The sequence below is a fragment of the Macaca thibetana genome, chromosome 10, assembly GCF_024542745.1.
Source record: "Macaca thibetana thibetana isolate TM-01 chromosome 10, ASM2454274v1, whole genome shotgun sequence".
Lineage (NCBI taxonomy): Eukaryota > Metazoa > Chordata > Mammalia > Primates > Cercopithecidae > Macaca > Macaca thibetana.
In genome coordinates, this window is record NC_065587.1 from 96,178,710 (window position 1) to 96,204,125 (window position 25,416).

Genomic DNA, 25,416 nt, shown 5'->3' on the forward strand with positions numbered 1-25,416 from the left:
AGCATGAGATTATATGCAGGATGGAGGTTAGACAGAAAAGGAAAAATCTTGATTTCACGCTTGCTGATACGTTAGTTGTTCAGGGCTATGACCCAGAACCCAGGACCTGTGAACTTAAACTCAATTGGCATAATTCTTCCTATTTGGGATAACCATGGTATCTGATTTTATCACATCTGCAGGGGAACAATATTACCAGTACATACTATTGCCTCTCTCAAAGAATAAATGGCATTCATAAAACTATTGCCTTTTCCTAGAGTTATAATAAGAAAGGGGAGTACAAGAAGGCACTTGTTTGATGTGACTCTGTCTTTCGTTTTACGTCTTCTAAACTTCTTAATTTTGATTGATTTCCCCTCTATACCTAGTGTTTATTGGAACAACTACTTTCCATTAAGTAGGAAGAAAGACTTTTATATACTGGGATTTACAAACCCTTATTTTTTTTTTTTTTATTTTTTACCAGAAACACTAAGAGACAGGTAACAGCTGGCCATTAAAGAATAAAGTAATACATAAAAATTTCACCTGCATTGGTTGAATTTAAGACTTGGGCAATAGTAAACCAAGCTGTGAGGCATTTTGAATTTTCAGGGTCACATTATGCAGTTGTGTCAGGAGACTATTTACTGGTGAGCAGAGACCCCAAAAATGCAGGCCTTTTGAGCCTTCTAAAATTTGTGTTTATCATTCCATAGAATGTCAAAAGTTTTACTGCATGTGTTTCTATTTTGTTCAGTTTTGCATGTTTTTGAATGCATATAAATGAAATCATACCATAAATATTCTTTAAATATAGGCTCTTTAATTAATTATCTCTAAGATTTGACCATATTGTTCCATTTAGCCATTATTCACTGGTTCTCCTTCGACCTACTATTCAATTTTCTGGATATAATACAATTTATTTATCATTCTCCTGTTTATAGATATTTAAATGTGTCCATTTTTTCTTAATGCAAACAGCGCTACTTAAACACCGTCATAGTTTTCTCCTGGTTACATACAGGTGGCTGTTTCTAGTTATATACAGGTGTTGTGATATATGACCCCAACACAAAACAAGAAATTTGTTTTACTGGCAATCAAGTTTTCACCATCCAGAAGTAATCCTTATTCAATGCCTCATATTTTTATTCTATTGTATTGTATTTACATACCATGTTATTTTAGTTGTTAACCTTCTGTTTCCAGGGTTAACGCTAAGAACATAAAACTTGAAGTTTACGACGAATGAATTCAATTGAAGGCTGGTTCACTTTTACACCCATTTATTTGAGATTCCTCTTTTACTGAATGTTGGGCATTAGAAGATTTCCTGCCAGATGGGCATCTTATAAGTATGCTGTATATATACAAATGTATATATACATATATACATTTTTGCACATACACACACACAGGATTATTTGTCAATTTCAGCAGGAGTTTAGTATCTAATCTGCAGTGTGGCTAGAAATGGAAGTCCTCGCTTTTTGGAATCTTAGGAAGTGAGACACATATTAGAATTTGTATTTCCAGAAGTACTAGATGACCTTGTTATGGAAAAATTTCCCATTAAAAACAAACAGATACTAGACAAAATATAAAAACACATAAAATTATAGCTATTGGTAGAGATTACAGATCTACCAAGGTGGCAAGAAATTAGAACACAATCCCACAGAGTAGCAAAGCCCAGGTTCTCAAGGAGAAGCTATCTGTGGACATTTGCTACTACTTCATCTGCCGCCAGTCATTTGCTCACTTAAAAGCAGCCGCTGAAAGGCTGAGAGCAATTCAAATGTAAACATATGGGTAAACAGAAATGGATATTGGCTATATAAGGCAATGATAAAAGAAGCATTTTGGCAATATATACATCACATGGCAATAATAGCACAAAAGGTGGGAGAAAAAATGGAATTAAAGTAATACGGTCCTTATGTTTTCTCAAAAGTGGTAATAGTATTAACATATATTAGATTTTAACAAGTCAGAAAACACATTGAAATCACGAGGACAACCCCAAACGGAGATTTAAAGAACGTAGAGCTTACATGCTAAGTAGGGAAATGGAATTAAGCAATAAAGGGTAGCTACCAAAAACTACATCAATTGTTACAGTTATTGGGAAAATAATATTTTTTTCCCTGAGAGCTTGGAAATGAATGAGAATACCTTCTATTACCATTTCTTTTCAACATTGTATTCAACATCATATTGCAGGTTCTAGCCAGTGCAATAAGGAAACAAAAGGTATAAAAATGAGAAGGAAGTAGAAACTCATTATTTGTAAGTGACACAACTGTGTATGTAAAATATGTAAATGAATCCACATATGAACTTAAAATTAATAAGTACATTTAGCAAGGTCAGGGATCAATATTATACTTCTATATATGAGCAATAAAGAAGTAAAATTATATTTAAAATTCATACCACTTACAAAAGCATAAAAATTGTACATAATATAAACCACTTAATGAATATCTACCAAAATGACTAAAATTTAAAATACTGGCTAGGCATGGTGGCACACACCTGTAGTCCAAGCTACTTGGGAGCCTGAGGCAGGAATATCACTTCAGCCTGGGAGGTCGAGGCTGCCAGGAACCATGATCTCACCACTGTATTCCAGCCTGGGTGACAGAGCAAGACATTGTCTCTAAAAAAAAAAAAAAAAAAAAAAACTAAAATAAAATAGGCTGGAAGGAGTGACTCGTGCTTGTAATCCTAGCCCTTTGGGAGGCCAAGGCAGGCGGATCACCTGAGGTCAGGAGTTCGAGACCAGCCTGGCCAACCCATCTCTACTAAAAATACAAAAATTAGCTGGGCATGGTGGTGCATGCCTGTAATCCGAGCTACTCGGGAGGCTGAGGCAGGAGAATCGCTTGAACCTGGGAGGTGGAGATTGCAGTGAGCCAAGATCGCACCACTGCACTCCAGCCTGGGTGACAGAGTGAGACTCCGTCTAAAAGAAAAAAGAGTAATAAAAATAGAATGAAATAAACACTAACAATTGTAAGTGTTAAAGAGGATGTGGAGCAGTCAGAAGTCTTCTAGCCTGTGCAAACCCATTGTTAGTATGCAGGCAAAAGAGAAGTTTATAGGTGTTTGCCAAGTGTTTGCAGCAGCATTATTTATAATATCCCCAAACTGAAAATAGCCTAAATATTCATCAATAGTAGATGACTGACAATAAACAAATTGTGGCATATTCCTAAAATGTAACACTAAATCACAATGAAAATGAACTCACTATGGCTACCTATAACAATGGTCATGAATCTCACTAAATTTTATTAAAATGAAGAATCCCAACACAGATAAGTACAGATTTTATGATTTCATTTTATAAAAGTTAGCAAAACTGATCTATGTAGCTAGGAGTCAAGATAATTGTTAATATGGAGGAGGAAGGTCAGAGATAATAACTGAGTAAGGACATCAGAGCGACTTCTAAGGTCCTAGTAATACTTTATTTCTTAATCTAGGTGGATATGGGAAAAGCTAGAAATGAATTTTTATTAATAATCTTTATTTTTCACTCCTCTCTCTGAGCTCTTTGTCATATGACTTTAGAGTTTCTCTGATAAAGGCAGAATATCAATACCCTATATGACTTGCTTTAATTAATAGAATGAGGCAGAAATGAAGATATGTCTGTTCAAAGCCTAGGCTTCAAAGGCCTTCATACATTTTTTAAATATTTCATTTTAAATGTCTGTGGGTACATAACAGATGTTTAAATATCTCATGAGGTACATGAGATATGTTGATAGAGGCAGGCAATGTATAATAATCACATCATGGGAAATGGGGTGTCCATCTCCTTAAGCATTTATCCTTTGTGTTACAAAAATCTGCAATGCTTCATGCATCTGTGTGTCATCCTTGCGCAGAGGCTATGCTAATCTCTGTAACATTTCAATTTTAGTGTATGTGCTGCTGAGGTAAGCACCTGCATGCATTTCTATTTGCTTTTTAGCATTTCTGCAATACTATGAGTAGAACATGTCTGTGTTAAAATACAACAAAAGCAGGGTGGATGGGCTGTAGAGCAGAATATACCAGATGTCTTACTCTGGTTGTGTTGTTGTAACAAAATACTTTAGACTAGGTAATTTATAGAGCACAGAAATGTATTTTTCATGGAGGCTGGAACCCAAGATCAATGCACCAGCAGGTTCAGATCTAGTAAGGGCCTCATCTCTCTTTCCAAGTTGGTGCCTTGTTGCTACATCCTCTGAAGAAGAGGAATGCTGTGTCCTCACCAAGTAGAAAAGGTGGAAGGGTTGGAAGGACAAAAGAGAGAGAGGCAAACTCCCTCCATTGTGTCCTTTCATACTGATATTAATCCACCCATGAGGGCAGAACCCTCATGACCTGAATACCTCCCCAAAACCCATCCTCCCAACACTTGCATTGGGGATTATGTTTCTACCAGATGAAGTGTGGGGATACATTCAGACCATAACATCAGGTAAGCTGCCCCCATCAAATGCAGCCTATAGCAAGCCCCGTTGGTATTTGCAAATGCACAAGTAAGCAGCTAAACTGCAAACATAGGAGTAATGCCTGACATGTGGGTTCTGCTCTTGGTTGGATTTGGTAGGTTTTGTTTCGATGGGAAAGTTCTGTTTCATATGTTTTTCATTCTCTTCCACAGGCTAATAGGCTAGACCAGGTGTGTATTTCTCATGATGACGGCATCAGCTCATGTAGAACAGCATTTTACACAAGGTCTCTTGGATTCTTGCCTTGGAACTAGCTCTCCATAAGATCTGCTTTATTCCATTGGTCAAAACAAGTTAGTTAGATGCCCAAACCCCAAATCAAGGGGCAGAGAAATGTCCTCTTTTGTGGAAGAAAATGCAAAATCTCAAGGCAATAGCTTTAAACAGAGGGATTGTGAAATATTTGAGCCATTAACACAATGTATGACGCCTAGAAGGATGTCACACAGTGAATAAGTAATTACAGCATAATTCATTATTTACAATTGTATTAAGTATTATGAAGAAAAAATACTGCATGGTAAGCTCTACATGGAAAACTATATAGGAAACAAATATATGATTAAGCATTTCTATTTCAAGATTACAATCCTGGATAATTATAATATTGACTATCACATTTCCATAGTAAGAGGTATTTAATAATGCACATGATGTCTAGTCTGTATTTTGTTAAATGCTTAAAATTGACATTAAGAAACAAAACTAATAATATCCTGGTTATGTAAAAATCTCTGATTACTTTTCTATTTAATTTTGAGAGCTAAGGAAGCCAGGGTTTTCCTTCTTCTCCAATGATTTTGCACAAAACTTTTACACTGTTCATTACATACTGTGTGGTTTTACATCTTTAGGTTTGAGAAACACATATATTGCTTAGAGATTATGAGGGAGTGAGGTAGGGAATTATTAGGGGAAAAAATGCGCCACCACCCCAGCTAGTTTTTGTATTTTTAGTAGAGATGGTTTCACCATGTTTGCCAAACTGCTCTTGAACTCCTGACCTCAAATGATCTGTCCCTCCCAGAGCGCTGGGATTACAGGCCTGAGTCACCACGCCCGGCCCAATGTTTATATTTTTTTAAAACAGAGATGGGGTTTCACCACATTGACCAGGCTGGTCTCGAATTCCTAATCCCAAGTGATCCGCCCACCTCAGCCTCCCAAAGTGCTGGGATTACAGGCCTGAGCCAATGCACCCAGCCCTGAATGATTGTTTTGTCTGTACATTTCTCATGTCTTATATGGCATTGTAAAGGCAATCAGAGCTTTTTATTCATGTAGTTTTGGACCTTTTCAGTAATGGTATTATTCTTTGTACTTAGAAGCTTGGCAGGCACTAGAACCCATCTCTCAAAAAAACAGGCTGAAGACATTAGGAATATAGTAGCTGCAACTTGTGGGAGGTTGCATGAAATATTAATCCTGCTTCTCTCAGAACACAGTCCTGCAACGGAGCCAATGAAGCAATCACTAGCTCCACAAATAAGACACTGCAAAAATTAAAAAATACCTAAGATGCTTTTGTAGTCTGTGATAACAACTATGCATGGTAGAAAGGCTAGTGAAAAACAGATACATACACCAATGGAACAGAATAGAGAGCCCAGAAATTAATCCATCATATATGGTCAACTAAATTTCAATAAGGGTACCAAGAATACACAGTGGGAAAATGACCATCTCTTCAATAAATGATGTTGGGAAAACTGGGTATCCACGCACAAAAGAATGAAATTGGACCCCTGATGTACACCACACCCAAAAATCAACTCAAAATGGATTAAAAACTAAAATGTAAGACTTGACACCATAAAACTCTTAGAAGGGAACATAGGGGAAAAGATCCTGGATATTGGATACAATGCCAAGCAAAAATAAACAAGTGGGACTATATCAAACTAAAATGCTTCTGCACAGTAAACAATCAATAAAATGAAAAGATAGGCCGGGCGCGGTGGCTCAAGCCTGTAATCCCCGCACTTTGGGAGGCCGAGACAGGCGGATCACGAGGTCGGGAGATCGAGACCATCCTGGCTAACACAGTGAAACCCCGTCTCTACTAAAAAAATACAAAAAAAAATAGCCGGACGAGGTGGCGGGTGCCTGTAGTCCCAGCTACTCGGGAGGCTGAGGCAGGAGAATGGCGCAAACCCGGGAGGCGGAGCTTGCAGTGAGCTGAGATGGCGCCACTGCACTCCAGCCTGGGCGACAGCACGAGACTCCCTCTCAAAAAAAAAAAAAAAAAAAAAGAAAAGATAACCTATAGAATGGGAGAAAACATTTGCAAACCATATTATCTGGTAAGAGTTTAATATCCTAAGAGACTCATACAACTGAATAGCAGAAAAATCCACAAATGACCTGATTGAAAAAATGGGCAAAGGACGTAAATAGACATTTCTCCAAAGGAGACATACAAATGACCGACAGATATAGGAAAACATGCTTACCATCACTGATCATCAGGAAAATGCAAATCAAATCCACAATGAAGATGGCTCCTGTTTTTTAAAAAAGATAACTGTTGGTGATGATGTGGAAAAAAGGAAAACCTTGTATATTACTGGTGGGAATATAAATTGTTACAGCCATTATAGAAAATAGTACTCAGGTTTCTCAAAAAATTAAACGTAAAACTGCCATGTGGTCCAGCACTCCCATATTGGGTATATATCCAAAGGAACTGAAATCAGTGTGCTGAAGAGATATTTGTACTCTCATGTTTATGGCAGCATTCTCAACAGCCAACATATGGAAACAACCTACATGTTGATTGATGAATGAATGAATGAAGAAATTGTGGTGTATACACACAATGGAGTATTATTCGGCCCCCCAAAAATGGAAATCCTCTCGTTTGTGACAACATGGATGAACCCAGAGGACATTATGTTAAGTGAAATAAGCCAGATACAGGTAGACACACACTGTATGATTTTACTTACATGTGAAATCTAAAATAGTGAAGCAGAGAGTAGCGTGGTGGTTGCCAGGTGGTGGGGGAAGGGGGAGATTGGGAAGTGATGGTTACAGGGTACAAAGTTTCATCATAGTGCCAATAGCTGACAATACTGTACTGTGTACCTAAAATTGCTAAGAGGGTAGATCTTCTGTTAAGTCCTCTTATCAAAACAACAACAATCATAATAAAGGGGGTGGCAGGAAACTTTGAGATGTGACAGGTTTGTTTATAACCTTGATGGTGGTGATGGTTTCAGGGATGTTTTTTATCCCCAAACTGATGAAGATATATATGTTAAATATGTACCACTTTTTATATGTCAATCATACATCAATTAAGTGGTTTAAGAAAAACAATAACAATAACAAAGGTTTGTGGAATACACTAATCAGACAATATAAACATCATCAGGGAGTTGCAGAGGCAGCTTTTTGGGGCCAGACATGGGGAAGCCAACTTTAGGAACAACCGAATGAGAATTCATTACGACTCACAGCACAAAGCTACCTCAAAGGAATCTGGTAGATACGCCGAAATTACACATTACATGAAAAAAAAAAAAAAGTAAAAACTAATTGCAATTCTGAAGAAAACTTCTGAAGTCAGATTGTGTGTATGTGCCCATTTGTGTGCATCTTTTATTTTTTCAGATATTTTCTTGCAAAAGTAACAAATTATTCCTTTCATATTTTCCCATCATTCCACAGTTCCATTTCTTTTACCAAGTCCTAAGTAGCCTTTACTCCCCTGTCCACCAGTAAACATTGGTTTGGCAAAATGAAGAGATTATCTAATTTTCATCCTAAAAGGATGGTGACCCTTTGCTGGTGATTTGCATTTCTGCCTAGAAATCTAAACAATTTTTGTTTTCAAAGTTAAAAAATTTAACTAGAACATAGCTTACAGTTAATGTTTCTCTATGAATCTATCACTAATTATCTATAATGTTGTTATCCTCATATCTTTTGGCTATTCTATCTTTAACAGGTTTTTTCATTGGTGGGTTCTCTACTTCAGGAACATCAATTGTCTTTACGTTGATCACTTTTTGACTGTCCTCTATTATTGATTATATTGTCTCTTATTGCTTTGTCTTTTATTCTCTGCACTCATCATGACTAAATGAAGCCTTTATATCAGAATTTTAGTTTAGCTAAGTATTTCAATCATTGCTATTTTAATTTATCTGTCAGTTCCATGGTGGTGGTGTTTTAGCTCTCAGTTTCTTTCGCTTTGCAGTCTTTCTTCTCGTTTCATTGTTTAATAATCTTTGATTTCCTTTAAAAACATATATGTTATTTCATTCCTTAGCAACATGGTGCAGTTGCATAAAATTGTCTTCCTTTCCTTGCCTTCTGTTTTCTTAAGTTATGATTAAGTTCTTCACTTGTCATTTTTGTGTTCAGTTTTATTCATTCAATATTGATTTACTGAGTGCCTACTATGTGTCAGGCACTATTCTTAATACTAAGGAAAGGCCTGTTAGGGAAACCACATTCTTGCCCTCATGGATATTACATTTCAGATACAGAAGTCAGACAACAAATAATAGATCTATAATAAAACATCAAGATAGTCTATACTGGGGATTGTGAGCTCCTGGCCTAACTCTCAATTCCTCCATTGCCACTATCATGAAAAAGCAGCCATAGACAATAGGTAAACTAATATGTGTTACTGTGTTCCAATAAAACTTTGCTGACACCTGCTTTCAGGCAGCTATTTGCATTTATCAATGTTATTCTCATCCTCTTTCTGGTATTGTTTTCTGAGGTCATTCCACTTACTGATATTATGACAATCAGGTATAAGGTTCTGGGTGGGCCAGTAGAGAAAAAAGAGGATGATGACCATCCCCAAGGACATGCGTTGAGCCCTTTCCTTCACTTACAATTACTTTAAGACAAAGAAGAAGGGGTCATTTTGTTCTCTTCTGGCCGCTACCCATTTCTGGTTGTCTGTATGAAAGAACGGAAAGGTTGGAATCTGATACTGGCTTCATCCTGCAACTATCCAGGCCTGCTACTGGGGTGACTACCAACTAATGGGGCACCCAGAGAATGAGAAAACATGGACATCCACCAATGAAGTTCCCTAAAGGAGTAAGAGGTCAAGTTGTAATGGCACCTGCTGCTTAGTATTTTCTTCTACTGCCTGATTTCTTTTATGTCCGTGGTAGACTTAAACATTTAAGTGTCAGCTTATTTTCCTAGGACACTAAAATACTTTAAAAACACATTTTAATTCTTATTACAGCCTCAGCATCATAGTGAGATCTTGTCTCTACTAAAAGTAAAAACAAACGAACAAATACAAGATAGCCAGGCATGGTGTTGCATGCCTGTAGTCCCAGCTACTTAAAGCAGAGGCGGGAGGCTCATTTGAGCCCAGGAGTTTAGTTTACAGTGAGCTATGATTGTGCCACTGCACTCCATGCTGGACAACAGAATGAGACTCTTTCTTAAAAAAAAACCCTCTAATTTAAAACAAAACAAAACAGTTTTTATTCATTGCAGAAACAAATGCAAATAGGCAAAGAGCATAAATATGATCCTGAATCCCCTCTCCCAATATGACGAATGTTAACATTTCTAGACATATCTTCCAAATATAAACCTATATAAAACTAACATATGTGAACGCGTTATATACTAAAACATTAAACTCATATTGAATATGTAGCACTTTGCAGCCTTCCATAAGTAACACATGACAGCAATAACAAACGTAACAGAATATAAAATACTCTCAAATTGGCCTGATTTATAACCTGCTTTTTCATTTACTATCATGAAACCTTTTCTAAGTCTCTAAATTATTTTGGGTTTTTTTTGGCAATGGTTGTATAGTATTCCACTGCACAAATGTACCATAACTCATTTAAATAATCTCTCCTTGTTTGGGAATTTAATTTGCTTTGATTTTTTCAGTATTATGACCAACACTTAAATGAATATCCTTTTACCTAAATATAGGCATATATTCTTTTTTTCCAGTACTTGCTATTTTTGTTTTTGTTTTGAAGATGGTTTCTCTCTGCTGCTCAGGCTGGAGTGTACTGGTGTGATCAGCTCACTGTAACCTCAAACTCCTGTGCTCAAGGATCCTCCTGTCTCAGCCTCCCGAGGAGCTGAGACTACAGGCATGCACCACCACACCTGGCTATTTTTTTTTTTTAATTTTTCATCTTGTAGAGATGGGGTCTCACTTTGTTGCCCAGGCTGCACTTTATAACCTGCACTTTGTAATAGAATTCTTATTTATAAATATACTTTACCTCCTCTGGGCACTGGTCTCATTTTTATGTTGAAAACTTGGTTGCAACACTTGAGAAATGCTGGTTCTCTTTGCTAGTTTTGGTGGGGCGGGAGGAGAGGTAGACAACCGTGGGTTAGGGTTAGAATACTGATGCTCTGTGAGGCAGTACCCACGAGGTGATGAGGCCCATGGAACTCCTTGAAGAGGTTAAGGGATCCAGTAGAGGGTAACTGTGAGTCAGAAATCCCATTGTGACCACTACTACCTATACCAGGAAAGTGACATTCAACCATGAAATACTAAAGTGGGCATGAAAAAAATCCAAAGGGTATCACCAACTGACAAAGGGCAGAAAATGTATACTCTAGGTTGACATTTAGCCCTTAACACACCATGACAGCATGAGGCTCCATGGGTGTGTCAGCATGGGGGATCGGATGAAACCCTCCCCTCTCTTGCAGTCTGTGGCTCTGCCTCATGTAATATTATCACACAAACCTCTGCGTGAACACCATAAAATGCATACTTTTTGACATCTGAAGCCTCAGCTGGTCAAGTCCATCCGGGAAATATATCCTGAGATGGGTGGAACTTTCACATCTTATTCATATTTATACTTTCTTCTTTTCTTTTCTTCTCTCTCTCTCTCTCTCTCCCCCTCCTTTCCCCCTCCCCTCCCCTCTCCTCACCTCCCTTCTCCTTTCCTTTCCTTTCCCCCTTGTTATCTGCCTGGGAGTCTAGGATACAGCAGGCTCTGGGTAAATGCGTATTGTAAAGGTGGCAGGTACAAAGGGCTTGGCTGTTGTTTTTCAAACAGATTATGCATATGCTGACATTATTAAAAACACACACACATGTACATCACCATTGCCCCAGAAACCTCTCCAGCTGACTAGTGTCAAGCTAGTGATTTATAAGATTGTCTGCACATATTATATTTTAAAACACATATTGCTTTTGTGAAATGTGTATTTATTACACATTTTGGAATTGATAATATTTGCCAAAAAGCAGCCTCTCCTTGCTGGATCTGAGACAGTCTGTCATGTAAACACATTTCTGGAAGAGACTTCATACAAATGCTTTAGATGGGGCCAACCAGCTTCCATGGTCTCTCCCTCTCTCTGTCTCTCTCACACACACACACACACACCCCTTCTCCTCCCCCGACCATGTCACACCCATACAAATAAATAATAAAAACAGTAATGGAACAACAGCCCCAGAGGAAAGCTCTGTTAGGAATAAGTCTTATTTTCAAAGCTGCACAAAACCCATCCAGCGAAGTAACCTTGTGAAAAGCAACACTTTATAACTCTACAGATTGGGCTGCCCCAAATTAGCGAGATGGCTCTGTGAGCCCCACCAAGTGTGTTCTTCAAATACCCTGAGCTGTGACTCCAAGTGCGAGAGTTGACAGGAAATCCAATTTGCGGTCAGTCTATAGAAAGAGTGTTCCAGACTCTGATCGCCTTGGTACGGCCATGTGGGTCAGTGTATGGCTGTGTGGGTGTGTGGGGCTGGGTAGGTATGTGGGTCTGTGTGCAGCTCTGTGGGTTAGTGTGTAGGTGTATGACTCTGTGGGTGTGTTGCTGCATGGCTGTGTGGGTCAGTGTGTGACTATGTGGGTGGGTTGGTGTGTGGACGTATGACTGTGTGGGTGTGTGGCTACACGGGTGTGTGGGTCAGTGTGTGGCTGTGTGGGTCGGTATGTTGCCGTGTGGGTCGGTGTGTGACCGTGTGGGTCGGTGTGTGGCCATGTGGGTTGGTGTGTTGCTGTGTGGTCGGTGTGTAGCTCTGTGGGTTGGTGTGTAGCTCTGTGGGTTGGTGTGTGGGTGTATGACTGTGTGAGTGTGTGGCTGCATGGCTGTGTGGGTCAGTGTGTGACTGTGTGGGTCGGTGTGTGGCGGTGTGTGGCTGTTGGGTGGTGTGTGGCTGTGTGGGTTGGTGTGTTGCTGTGTGGGTCGGTGTGCTGTGTGGGTTGGTGTGTTGCTGTGTGGGTCGGTGTGTTGCTGTGCGGGTTGGTGTGTGGCTGTGTGGGTGTGTGTGTGTGTAGTCACCCTGTGTAATGTGCATTCACACCCCACTCTGGCAGCTTAATCTTTTCCTCCCCAGCATCCACTGGCATAATCAACTGGGGGCCTGCGCAGAACCTGCCAAGCTTATATTAACGTTGGCTCAGGGAGAGATTTATTCCTTCCTAGCACAGCACAGGCTGTACCTGGCTCAGCTACGACTCTCCCACCTTTACACCCCTCACTACACTACACATACACACAAACATGCACGCACACACACAGGCGTGCGCACGTGCGCATGAACACACACACACACACGAGTGCCAGGTGGAACTAGTTCTGGTTAGTGTTTGGAAGGGGAACTTCCTTGGCCTCTGCCAAATATAGTCAATCACCCCGAGATTTTCAGAGCCTCTGCCTCATTGTTTGATCTGGAAACCCCTTTCCTACTCTACAGGGGCCACAAGCACATTATAAATGCAATCTCACTTGGAGGCTTAAGTGCCAACCTGGGCTCAAACAGCCGTGTCATCTGAATGAGTAATTTACTCATTCATAAAATGGGGATGATATTAGCAGGATGACATCGTGAGGTTCCTCATTAAGATATCATTTTAAAATGAACCCCAGTCCTTGTCCAGTGGGAGAGGCATCAGACAGAATGTCTACTCCCGCCTCAGTCCAGGATGGGATTAATCTCAGCCTGTTAGCCCTGCTAAGTCCAGTCACACAAACCCTGCAGGGAGAAAGAGGAGAGCATCTGCCATACAGTCAGGCTGCCACCCTGTTCACTTGCTTCTGTCCTTGCCCCTGTCCCTGAGCTCCAGACACACAGAACTCTTCATTGATCCCAGGACACACCCCCATTGCACATGCTGTGTCCTCTGCCTGGATTTCCCTTCCACCTATTCTCTGCCTAGAAAACTTATATTCATCCTTCAAAGCTGAGATCTAAAACCACCATTTATTGCAGCCTTCCATGCTCCCTCCTCTTCTCCCTCAGCCTCAAGCAGAGATAATTTCCTGGGTCATCATGGAATCTCATGGAAAGTTCTATTTGAACACTTCCCATACTTGCAACACCAGGACGTGATGTGGCTCTTCCACCAGATTGTGAACCCCTTGAAGAGAACAGTTATGTTTATCTTTGATTCCCTAATACTCAACCCGGTGTCAAGCACGTAGTAGTAAACTTAATCCATGTTTGAATGAATTATTCTTTGTGTCCTCAAAGTTTAACTCCACGACTGGGGCATACTAATTACCTAATGATTGTTTGTGGAAATTGTTATGAATCTATCTCTGCAGCCCCATAGCCTAGTAGAGTTGTTTGAATGAGTGAGCTGTGCCTCATTCTGGCCACTCACTATGTTTCCTGGACTGTAGTAGGTGCCAAAAAAAAGTTTGCATGAATGTTCATTCCCCCAGCACCTGTTATAAAGTTTATCTAACTGTTGCAATTGACAACCCTCATGTTTCTCCTCAACTCAATCAGTGCAGGTTTTACTTACCTGACGATGCAATGCAGGTTCAGGGCACCAGAGGATGGGGGAGGGAAGGAGGGCTCTGCTCCACTGGTTCATTCAAGAACCCAGGCTCCTGATGGCTCTGCCAGTTTCAACAAGTGACCTTCCAGGGTCATCCTTGGTGTTGAAACCTAGCTGGAAGGTTGTGGAAAAAGCAGGAACATTTTATGGCCAGGTCAGGAACTACCCCACATCACTTCTGCTCACATTCCTTTAACTAGAATTCAGTCACTTTGGTCACACCTCACTGCAGGGAAGGCTTGAAAATGTAGTTTAAACTGTGTGCTCAAGTAAAAGTGGAAATGGGTTTGATGAGCAGTAGTAAGTCCAAAAAACTTATCAATCATCCACAAATATTTGATGAACAATATGAATAATGAGTTTTTCTATACCTGGAAGCTACGTATAGGTATGTTTGCACATAGCATATGCTCAATGAGTAGTTGAAATAATTCATCTCTGTATCGTCAAAAACCTTACATATTGTCTCATGTGGAGATGGTACTCAGTAAATAAATGGATGAAAAGGAGGGAGGGAGGGAGGGAAGGAGGAGGAAGGAAGGAAGGAAGGAAGGAAGGAAGGAAGGAAGGAAGGAAGGATGGATTTAATAACAAAGAGTAGATAATGTATAGATGAATGGACGGATGGATGCAAGAAATCAAGGATGGATGGGAGAAAAGAAGGAAGCAAAGATTTAGTAACAGATGAGTGAATGATGTATAGATGAATGGATGGGTGAAAGAAATCAAGGATGCGTGGGAGGAAAGAAGGAAGGAAGGAATGAACAAATGAAAGAAGGAGAAAAGGAAGGAAAATAGTAAGAAAATATTTAATAATGGATGGATGATGGATAGATGAATGGATGAAAGAAAGGATGAGCGGGAGAAAAGGAGATGAGAGGGAGGAAGGTGTATATATACGTACATACACACACATACACACATATATACATATACATAGTCTTGTTAATATGTAACAAGAATTAGGAGTTATATATATATATGCATACACACACACTCATACACATACACACACACATAAGTATATGCTTGGGAAATTAAGTACTTGGGAAATTGTTACCATCATAAACTAGGGCAATGGGTCACCCCTGAGGTGTTCCTGTTAGCCCCAACTGCTCAGTCCCTGCTTGGTCCTGATCCCTTGCCCCACACCTTATTACACCCTACAGAGGGACTTGACCACCTTCTAGCTTCCAAGTAGGAGTGAGCTTACCTCCAGGTTTCCTGGGTGTGGGTGGCTACAGCTTCAAGTGCGAGCCATGGAAAATGGGTGGGAAGACAGAGCAAGGTTTTAGAGTCAAGGTCTACACTCTGCTTCAGAGTGATCAACATCATTTCCATACTATAATTACATTGCCCAATTCTCCCGATTGTCCTGCTATCTTGTAGGCTGTCCTGGTTGGAAGTAATCTGAAACTATGAGACATTAGATTCTGTGAAACAATCACTTCCCAAAGAAATATGGTCCTAGACAGTAACTGATAAATCCCATTAAGCCTCTTATTTCCTATTTGGTCTCTTCTGAGATGACATTGTTGATTTGTGTAATGCAAACTGTGTCCCCCATATTGCCAAACGTGAAAGATTTGCCCAGCTTTGGAGGATAAGGGCTCAGGGAGTCTAAGCCAGGGAGCAGAAGGAAGACGCTGTTGAGTTATGATAGGTGGCTAGACCAGATATATCTTGACGGATTTTTCTCCATGGTCTGCATGATTATTCTGCTCCAGAGAACTCCTACAAGGACAGCTTACAACTACTGTGGTTTAAGTCAGAGGCCACAGGATCTGTTCTTGTGAAACTTGGTTAGCATAAAAGGAAAAGGGACGCATTTGGCTCAGAGCTCAGAGGTGCTCCACAAGGGATGCCCCAGAACACTGCAGATGGTCCAGGAGGAGCACACATCTTTGCAAAGCACCCCTGACTCTCCAGTCCTGATATCCTCAGTCCCTGGCTTCTGTACCCTAAATCCAGAACTTTGCTGAGTTAGAGTGTGTTAAAATAATTGTGTTTATCTCATGCTCTTGTAAATTTAGGACTTGTTTGCTTAGACATCCCCCGACCCAGCCAATTTCTTCCTTACCCTGTCTTTTCTGGGTCCAGGGATGAGAGACTAAAGACTTTTGTTAAAGAGGAAAGCAAGCTGAAGTGAAAAGGAAAGAGCACTAAACTAGGAGTCAGGCAATGAAATTACAATCCCTATCTTGTGGCAAAGTTGCTGAACTGCTTTGAGCAAGTCTCGTCCCCTTTCTGGCCTGGCCTGCAACTCCCCATCTTAAGATAAGGGATTAGTCTAGAACATTTTAAAATTAGCTGCCAATATTTAAAATCAAGAGATCCCACATAAAAGAGGTTTTTTTTTTTTTTAGCTCCTCCCATAAATTCTGATTGGAAACACCAGTCTCACACTCCTACTTGGCCTCAAACAGCTGAAACTCAGTGGTGGCTTCTTGCTTTAGGTGGGGTTTGCACCTTCAGGTTAACCACAATCCCCACTACTCTCTATTGCTTTAAACCTTGCTTCACTTGCTTATGTTATCAACTGGCTCTCGTAAGCTTATGTTTGTAATTTCTAGATATCTATTCCCACTCCAGCTTCATTAATTCAAAATAAACTCACTCTCACACAGAAGCCAAGTGTAAGAACCATCACCTGTGACTGCTATTTGTCAACGCTAATTAGGCCTGCATGGTCCCAGTTCAGCACCCTGGACAAATTATTGAGCGCTATTAGAGGCAAGTGAGTCCTCCCATATCCCACCAAGTCCTGTCTAACGGGCAGCCACACCCTCGCCCAGACTGAGAATATGCTGATACCTGGTAGACTAAAACTTCATCTTGTTATTAGCACCAAAGCCTTGAATCCCTACTAAATCTGCCCTGCATTTGATTTCTTTGTAATTCTGCCATTCCTTGGGATCAGGATGGGGATGTGGGGGGATGAGGGTGAGATGGGTAATTCTTCTCTGTCAAGACATGTCTAAACTGCCTATCTTTTAGGTGCAACTGCTGCTTCCCAAAGGCCATCGTTCTTGTTGCTGTAAAGAATGATGGATGTGATACCATATATTACCGCTGTGCACTTTCATTTTCAGTGTCTGATTTTCCTCCCCCAAATTGCCAAGTGATCGAGAGGCTAGGGTTGCTTTTATGAGATGTGTCATAAGGCCTTCTTTATGAACAACGTGGCCAGGCAACGTGGATCAGAGATAAGGAAAAACTTTCAGGTACCTCCGAGTTGTTTCTTGCTGGTATCTTTTCGCAGGTTCCCTCCAAGGTGTCTCTCCAGGAGTCCATGGCTGCCAGGAGGATATCAGGTGGTTAATCTGCTTTCAACTCCTTACAATTACTGAGCCCACCAGTCAAAACCCACCACAATCTGGAACCCACTGAGGGCCCACTCTGTGGCAGGCACTGTGCTGAGGTCTAAGAGGTGAGAGATAAAAAGTATATCTCTGCTCTTGTGAAGCTTCTATTCCAGTGAGCAAGAGATAATTAAAACAAAGCTATGGTGTGGTGCAGTGGGTCACACCTGTAATCCCAGCACTTTTGGAGGCTGAGGCAGGTGGACCACTTGAGGTCAGGAGCTCAAGACCAACCTGGCCAACATAGAGAAACCCCCGCCTCTACTAAAAATACAAAAATTAGGCCGAATAGGAACAGCTCCAGTCTACAGCTCCCAACATGAGTGATGCAGAAGACGGGTGATTTCTGCGTTTCCAACTGAGGTACCGGGTTCATCTCACTGGGGCTGGCTGGACAGTGGATGCAGCCCATGGAGTGTGAGCCGAAGCAGGGCAGGGCATCACCTCACCCGGGAAGGGCAAGGGTTTGGGAAATTCCCTTTCCTAGCCAAGGGAAACCATGACAGACAGTACCTGGGAAATCAGGACACTCCCACCCTAATACTGAGCTTTTCCAATGATCTTAGCAAATGGCACACCAGGAGATTATATCCCACACCTGGCTCTGAGGGCCCCATGCCCATGGAGCCTCACTCACTGCTAGCACAGCAGCTTGAGATTGAACTGCAAGGTGACAGCGAGGCTGGGGGAGGGGTGTCCACCATTGCTGAAGCTCGAGTAGGTAAACAACATGGCTGGAAAGCTCAAACATGGTAGAGCCCACTGCTGCTCAAGGAGGCCTGCCTGCCTCCGTAGACTCCACCTCTGGGGGCAGGGCATAGCTGAACAAAAGGCAGCAGAAACTTCTGCAGACTTAAACATCCCTGACAGCTTTGAAGAGAGTAGGGGTTCTCCCACATGGAGTTTGAGATCTGAGAATGGACAGACTGCCTCCTCAAGTGGGTTCCTGACTCCCGAGTAGCCTAACTGGGAGATGTCTCCCAGTAGGGGCCGACTGACACCTCGTACAGCCAGGTGCCCCTCAGAGACGAAGCTTCCAGATGAAGGATCAGGCAGCAACTTTAGTCATTCTGCCATATTTGCTGTTTTGCAGCCTCCACTGGTGAAACCCAGGCAAACAGGGTCTGGAGTAGACCTCCAGCAAACTCAAACAGACCTGCAGCTGAGGGTCCTGACTGTTAGAAGGAAAACTAACAAATAAAAAGGACATCCACACCAAAACTCCATCTGTACGTCACTATCATCAAAGACCAAGGGTAGATAAAACCACAAAGATGGGGAGAAACCAGAGCAGAAAAGCTGAAAATTCTAAAAATCAGAGCACCTCTTCTTCTCCAAAGGAATGCAGCTCCTCGCCAGTGATGGAACAAAGTTGGACAGAGAATGACTTTGACAAGTTCAAAGTTCCCTTTGAAAGGGAAGCTCATCAGACTAACAGCGAATCTCTCAGCAGAGACTCTACAAGCCAGAAGAGAGGGTGGCTCAATAGTCAACATTCTTAAGAAAAGAATTTTCAACCCAGAATTTCATATCCAGCCAAACTAAGCTTCATAAGTGAAGGAGAAATAAAATCCTTTACAGACAAGCAAATACTGAGAGATTTTGTCACCACCAGGGTTGCCTTACAAGAGCTCCTGAAGAAAGCACTAAACATGGAAAGGAACAACTGGTACCAGCCAGTGCAAAAACATGCCAAATTGTAAAGACCATTGATGCTAGGAAGAAACTGCATCAACTAACATGTAAAATAACCAGCTAACATCATAATTACAGGATCAAATTCACACATAAGAATATTAACCTTAAATGTTAATGGGCTAAATGCTCCAGTTAAAAGACACAGACTGGCAAATTGGATAAAGAGTCAAGACCCATCAGTGTGCTGTGTTCAGGAGACCCATCTCACATGCAGAGACACACATAGGCTAAAAAATAAAGGGATGGAGGAAGATACACCAAACAAATGGAAGCAAAAAAAGAAAAAAAAAAAACAAAACAAAACAGGGGTTGCAATGCTAGGCTCTGATAAAACAGATTTTAAAGGAACAAAGATCAAAAGAGACAAAGAAGGCCATTACATAATGGCAAAGGGATCAATTCAACAAGAAGAGCTAACTGTCCTAAATACATACGCACCCCATACAGGAGCACCCAGATCCATAAAGGAAGTCCTTAGAGACCTACAAGGAAACTTAAACTCCAACACAACAATAATGGGAGATTTTAACACCCCACTGTCAACATAAAACAGATCAACGAGACAGAAAGTTAACAAGGATATCCAGTACTTGAACTCAGTTCTGCACCAAGCAGACCTAATAGACATATACAGAACTCTCCACCCCAAATCAACAGAATATACATTCGTCTCAGCACCACATCGCACTTATTCCAAAATTGACCACATAGTTGGAAGTAAGCACTCCTCAGCAAATGCAAAATAACAGAAATTATAACAAACTGTCTCTTAGACCACAGTGCAATCAAATTAGAACTCAGGATTAAGAAACGCACTAAAAACTGTTCAACTACATGGAAACTGAACAACCTGCTCCTGAAGTACATAACTGGGTACATAACGAAATGAAGGCAGAAATAAAGATGTTCTTTGGGGCAAAAAATGGAAAAATTCCCTTTGAAAACTGGCACAAGACAGGGATCCTCTCTCTCACTACTCCTATTCAACATAGTGTTGGAAGTTCTGGCTAGGGCAATCAGGCAAGAGAGAGAAATAAAGGGTATTCAGTTAGGAAAAGAAGAAGTCAAATTGTCCCTCTTTGCAGATGACATGATTGTATATTTAGAAAACCCCACTCTCTCAGCCCAAAACCTCCTTAAGCTGATAAGCAACTTCAGCAAAGTCTCAGGATACAAAATTAATGTGCAAAAATCACAAGCATTCTTATACACCAGTAACAAACAAACAGAGAGCCAAATCATGAATGAATTTCCATTCACAATTGCTTCAAAGAGAAAATACCTAGGAATCCAACTTACAAGGGATGTAAAGGACCTCTTCAAGGAGAACTACAAACCACAGCTCAGTGAAATAAAAGAAGACACAAACAAATGGAAGAACATGCCATGCTCATGGATAGGAAGAATCAATATCGTGAAAATGGTCATACTGCCCAAGGTTATTTATAGATTCAATGCCATCCCCATCAAGCTACCAATGACTTTCTTCACAGAATTGGAAAAAACTGCTTTAAAGTTCATATGGAACCAAAAAAGAGCCCGCATTGCAAAGACAATCCTAAGTTAAAAGAACAAAGCTGGAGGCATCACGCTACCTGACTTCAAACTGTACTACAAGGCTACAGTAACCAAAAGAGCATGGTACTGGTACCAAAACAGAGATATAGACCAATGGAACAGAACAGAGCCCTCAGAAATAATACCACACATCTACAGCCATCTAATCTTTGACAAACCTGACAAAAACAAGGAATAGGGAAAGGATTCCCTATTTAATAAATGGTGCTGGGAAAACTGGCTAGCCATATGTAGAAAGCTGAAACTGGATCCCTTCCTTACATCTTATACAAAACTTAATCCAAAATGGATTAAAGACTTAAATGTTAGACTGAAAATCATGAAAACCCTAGAAGAAAACCTAGGAAATACCATTCAGGACACAGGCATGGGCAATGACTTCATGTCTAAAACACCAAAAGCAATGGCAACAAAAGCCAAAATATCAAATGGGATCATTAAACTAAAGAGCTTGTGCACAGCAAAAGAAACTAGCATCAGAGTGAACAGGCAACTTACAGAATGGGAGAAATTTTTTGCAATCTATCCATCCAACAAATGGCTAATATCCAGAATCTACAAAGAACTTAAACAAATTTACAAGAAAAAATCAAAACAACCCATCAAAAAGTGGGCAAAAGATATGAACAGACACTTCTCAAAAGAAGACATTTATGCAGCCAACAGACACATGAAAAAATGCTCATCATCATTGGCCATCAGAGAATTGCAAATCAAAACCACAGTGAGATACCACCTCACACCAGTCAGATGGTAAAATGTCAGGAAACAACAGTGCTGGAAAGGATGTGGAGAAACAGGAACACTTTTACACTGTTGGTGGGACTGTAAACTAGTTCAGCCATTATGGAAAACAGTATGGCGATTCCTCAAGGATCTAGAACTAGAAATACCATTTGACCCAGTCATCCCATTACTGGATATATACCCAAAGGATTATAAATCATGCTACTATAAAGACACATGCACACGTATGCTTATTGCGGGACTATTCACAATAGCAAAGACTTGGAACCAACCCAAATGCTCATCAATGACAGACTGGATTAAGAAAATGTGGCACATATACACCATGGAATACTATGCAGCCATAAAAAAGGATGAGTTCATGTCCTTTGTAGGGACATGGATGAAGCTGGAGACCATCATTCTGAGCAAACTATCACAAGGACAGAAAACAAAACACATGTTCTCACTCATAGGCGGGAACTGAACAATGAGAACACTTGGACACAGGGTGGGGAACATCACACACCAGGGCCTGTCGTTGGGTGGGGAGAGAGGGGAGGGATAGCATTAGGAGATATGTTAGGAGATATGTTACATTAGGAGATACCTAATGTAAATGACCAGTTAATGGGTGCAGCACAGCAACACGGCACATGTATACATATGTAACAAACCTGCACATTGTGCACATGTACCCTAGAACTTAAATTATAACAAAAAATAAATAAAAATAACAATACCAAAATTAGCTGGGCATGGTGGCACTCACCTATAATCCCAGCTACTCAGGAGGCTGAGGCAGGAGAATCACTTGAATCCGGGAGACAGAGGCTGCGGTGAGCCAAGAAAATGCCACTACACTCCAGCCTGGGTATAAATAAATAAAAAATAGATAAATAAATAAATAAAAGCTATCTACTAGCCAGCAGTGATAAGCACTGGGAAGAAAACTATCTGAGTAAAGACAGGATGATGGTGATGGATATTGTAGGTTCGAGCCACCAGGGGAGACCTCTCCCTGAGGTGGCTTCTATGCAGACCCCTAGATGAAGCGGATGCTCAGGCTGTGAGGAAGAGCTGTCTGGGTGATGGGAACAAGTGCCAAAGTCTGGCAGCTACAACATGCTTGGAACATTTGAAGACCAGAAAGAGGGTCTTTGTAGCTACAGCAGAGTAAGAGAGAGAAACTAAAGAAGACACTAAGGTCAGAGAACTGGTCCTCATTGTCCACTGCTCCATTGACCTTGGCTTTAAGTATTCGCCTGCAGTCTCCAGAGAAACAGGAAGAACAGGATATGTAGACAGAGATATTAAACCATACTTAGAGATAGAGATGGAGACAGAGATAGAGATGATAGAGATGGTGATGAAGATGGAGGTAGAGATGGAGATAAAGAGGTAGAAGTAGAGGTAGAGGTAGAGAGAGACATAGAAATAGAGAGAGAAATTAAAAAACACTTACTTTAATGTATCTGCTCATGAAATTGTGGGGCTGGCCAATTCCGACATCTTCAGGGCGGGTCAGCAGGCTGCAAGTGCTCAGGCAGGAGCTGATGATGCTGCAGTCTTGGGGAAGAATTTCTTCTTCCTCAGAGAAACCTCAATTCCACTCTTTAGGCCTTTTAACTGATCAAATGGGGCCTATTCAGTTTACTGAAGGTAATCTCCTTATCTTAAGTCAACTGATAGTAGATGTTAGCCCATCTACAAAATCCCTTGAGAGCAACACCTAGATGAGTGTTGGATTGAGTAACTGGGTGCTATAGCCTGGCCAGGTGGACACATACAACTCCCCACCACAGGCTCTTTGAGCTCCTGCCTTATTCTCCATCACATGCCTCTGCTTTTGGCATCCTCTCTGTGCACAGCTCCAAGTGCGTCTCCTACCATAATGACCAGTATGGGGTCTGGCCTAAGGATACAGTAGAGATGTTATTGCTATTATTTTGTTAGTCACCTTAAATATTTTTAGAAGAGTGATGATATTTTTCAAAATAAAACGTATGATTTCCATGTCCCTATCTGGGTTCTGAGATGTTTAGATTTCAGCGAGAGGAGTTTGGCAGACTTGCCCCATCTCCTCCAATGCTACCAGAGCACTGATGGATGAAGGATTGCCCTGTGAACCTCTGACTCATCTGCTTGTTCTCTGAGCTTTTCCATAGAGCAGAAAGACAGCTCTAGACTGAGTCAGAGCCAGAGAGGGCTGTGGCATTATCCTTAAAGACACAGCATCCGTGAATGTGTCTCCACACCCCATCCCCAGCCTATATGCCTTTGGGGAGAAAGAGTGCTAAGCCCTCTCTATGAGGCTGCCCCGAGTCTTTCTAGTCAGGGCTCTCTCTGACTCCACTTCACCACATCAGGCATTTGCTGTTGAATTAATAATCCTAACCCCAGCTCTGGTCTTGACAGCCCTTGCTCAAAACTTCAGCTCTCTGTGGACTTCAGGAAGGAAGACCAACTCCACAGCATGGCTTTAGAAAGCCTCCATGATTGTCCCACCCAAAACTCCTGCAGCCTCCCCCCGGCTCCAGATTCTTACACATCCCTGAGGGTCAGGTGACACCTGTGTCCTCCAAGCTCCTGACATTCCCACCTCCCTCCCTCTGCTAAAACCCCTTCATCCACTGGAAGATGCTGCTTTCTTCATTTAAATATCCTTAAGAAAATTCTATTCTGTTGCAAGAAAAAAGAAATAAAATGTATAGTATTACAAATGAGAATATCTGTCCAACAAATATCACCATTAGGAGAATGAGAGAGCGACCTACAGAATGGAGAACATATTAGCAATAATATCTTCAACCAAGAACTAATATCCAGAATATATAAAGAACACTTACTAACCAATAAGAAAAAGGAGAGTACCCAATCGGGAAAAAAACAGGCAAAAGACCTGAACAGGTACTGTACCAAAAGAAAGAGCAGGAAGGCCAGGTCAGAAGGCCAGAATGTTAGGAGGCAAAAGGCCAGGCCAGAAGGCTTGCCAAGAAGGCCAGAAGGCAGAAAGCCAGGAGGCCAGGCCAGAAGGAATAGGGCCAGAAAACAATAGGTCAGGCCAGAAGATCAGAATGCCTGAAGGCCAAACCAGAAGCCAGACGGCCAGAAGATCAGCAAGCAGAAGGCCAGATGGCCAGAAGGCAGAAGAGCAGGACAGAATGCCAGAAAGCAGAAGGCCAAGCCAGAAAGCAAGAGGGCAGAAGGCCAGGCCACATGACCAGAAGGCCAGAAGACAGTAGGCCAGAAGGCCAGAAAACAGAAGGCAAGGCAAGAAAGCATAAAGTCAGGCCAGAGGACAGAACACCAAACAAAAGAAGACCCGGAGTTCCAGAAAGTCAGGAGGCCAAAAGACAGAAGGCCAGAAGAAAGGACAGGCCAGAGAGCCAGAAAGCCAGAGCCAAGAAGACAGAAGGTCAGAAGGTCAAAGTCAGAAGGCCAGGCCAAATGGGCAGAAGGCCCGAATGCAGGAGGCCAGGTCAGAAAGCCAAAAGGTAAACAATAAGAAGGCACGGGACCAGGGAATAAGGCAGAAGGCCAGGACACAAGGCCAGAAGGCAGCAGGTCAGATGCCCAGAAAGCAGAAGGCCAGGCCAGATGGCAGAAGACCAGAAGAAAGAAGGCCAGGCCAGAGAGCCAGAAAGGCAAAGGCAAGAAGATAGAATTCCAGAAGACAAAAGTCAGAAGGCCAGAAGGCAGAAGGCCAGGCCAGAGAAACAGGCCAGAAGGCAGGAGGCCAGAAGACCAGCAAGCAGAGGC

General features: G+C 41.5%; 1 long non-coding RNA gene and 1 other non-coding gene across 2 annotated transcripts; both read right to left on the reverse strand.

The window, feature by feature from the left end:
• Nucleotides 1-1,947: 1,947 nt before the first annotated feature.
• On the reverse strand, nucleotides 1,948-14,741 carry LOC126929287 (uncharacterized). Its single transcript, XR_007717132.1, has 3 exons — nucleotides 14,255-14,741; nucleotides 6,956-7,006; nucleotides 1,948-2,650 (listed from the first exon to the last, which is right to left on the reverse strand). It is a non-coding gene; the product is annotated as an uncharacterized LOC126929287 (long non-coding RNA).
• Nucleotides 3,843-3,946, reverse strand: LOC126929980 (U6 spliceosomal RNA). The gene has a single exon (XR_007717405.1). It is a non-coding gene; the product is annotated as a U6 spliceosomal RNA (small nuclear RNA).
• Nucleotides 14,742-25,416: the final 10,675 nt, after the last annotated feature.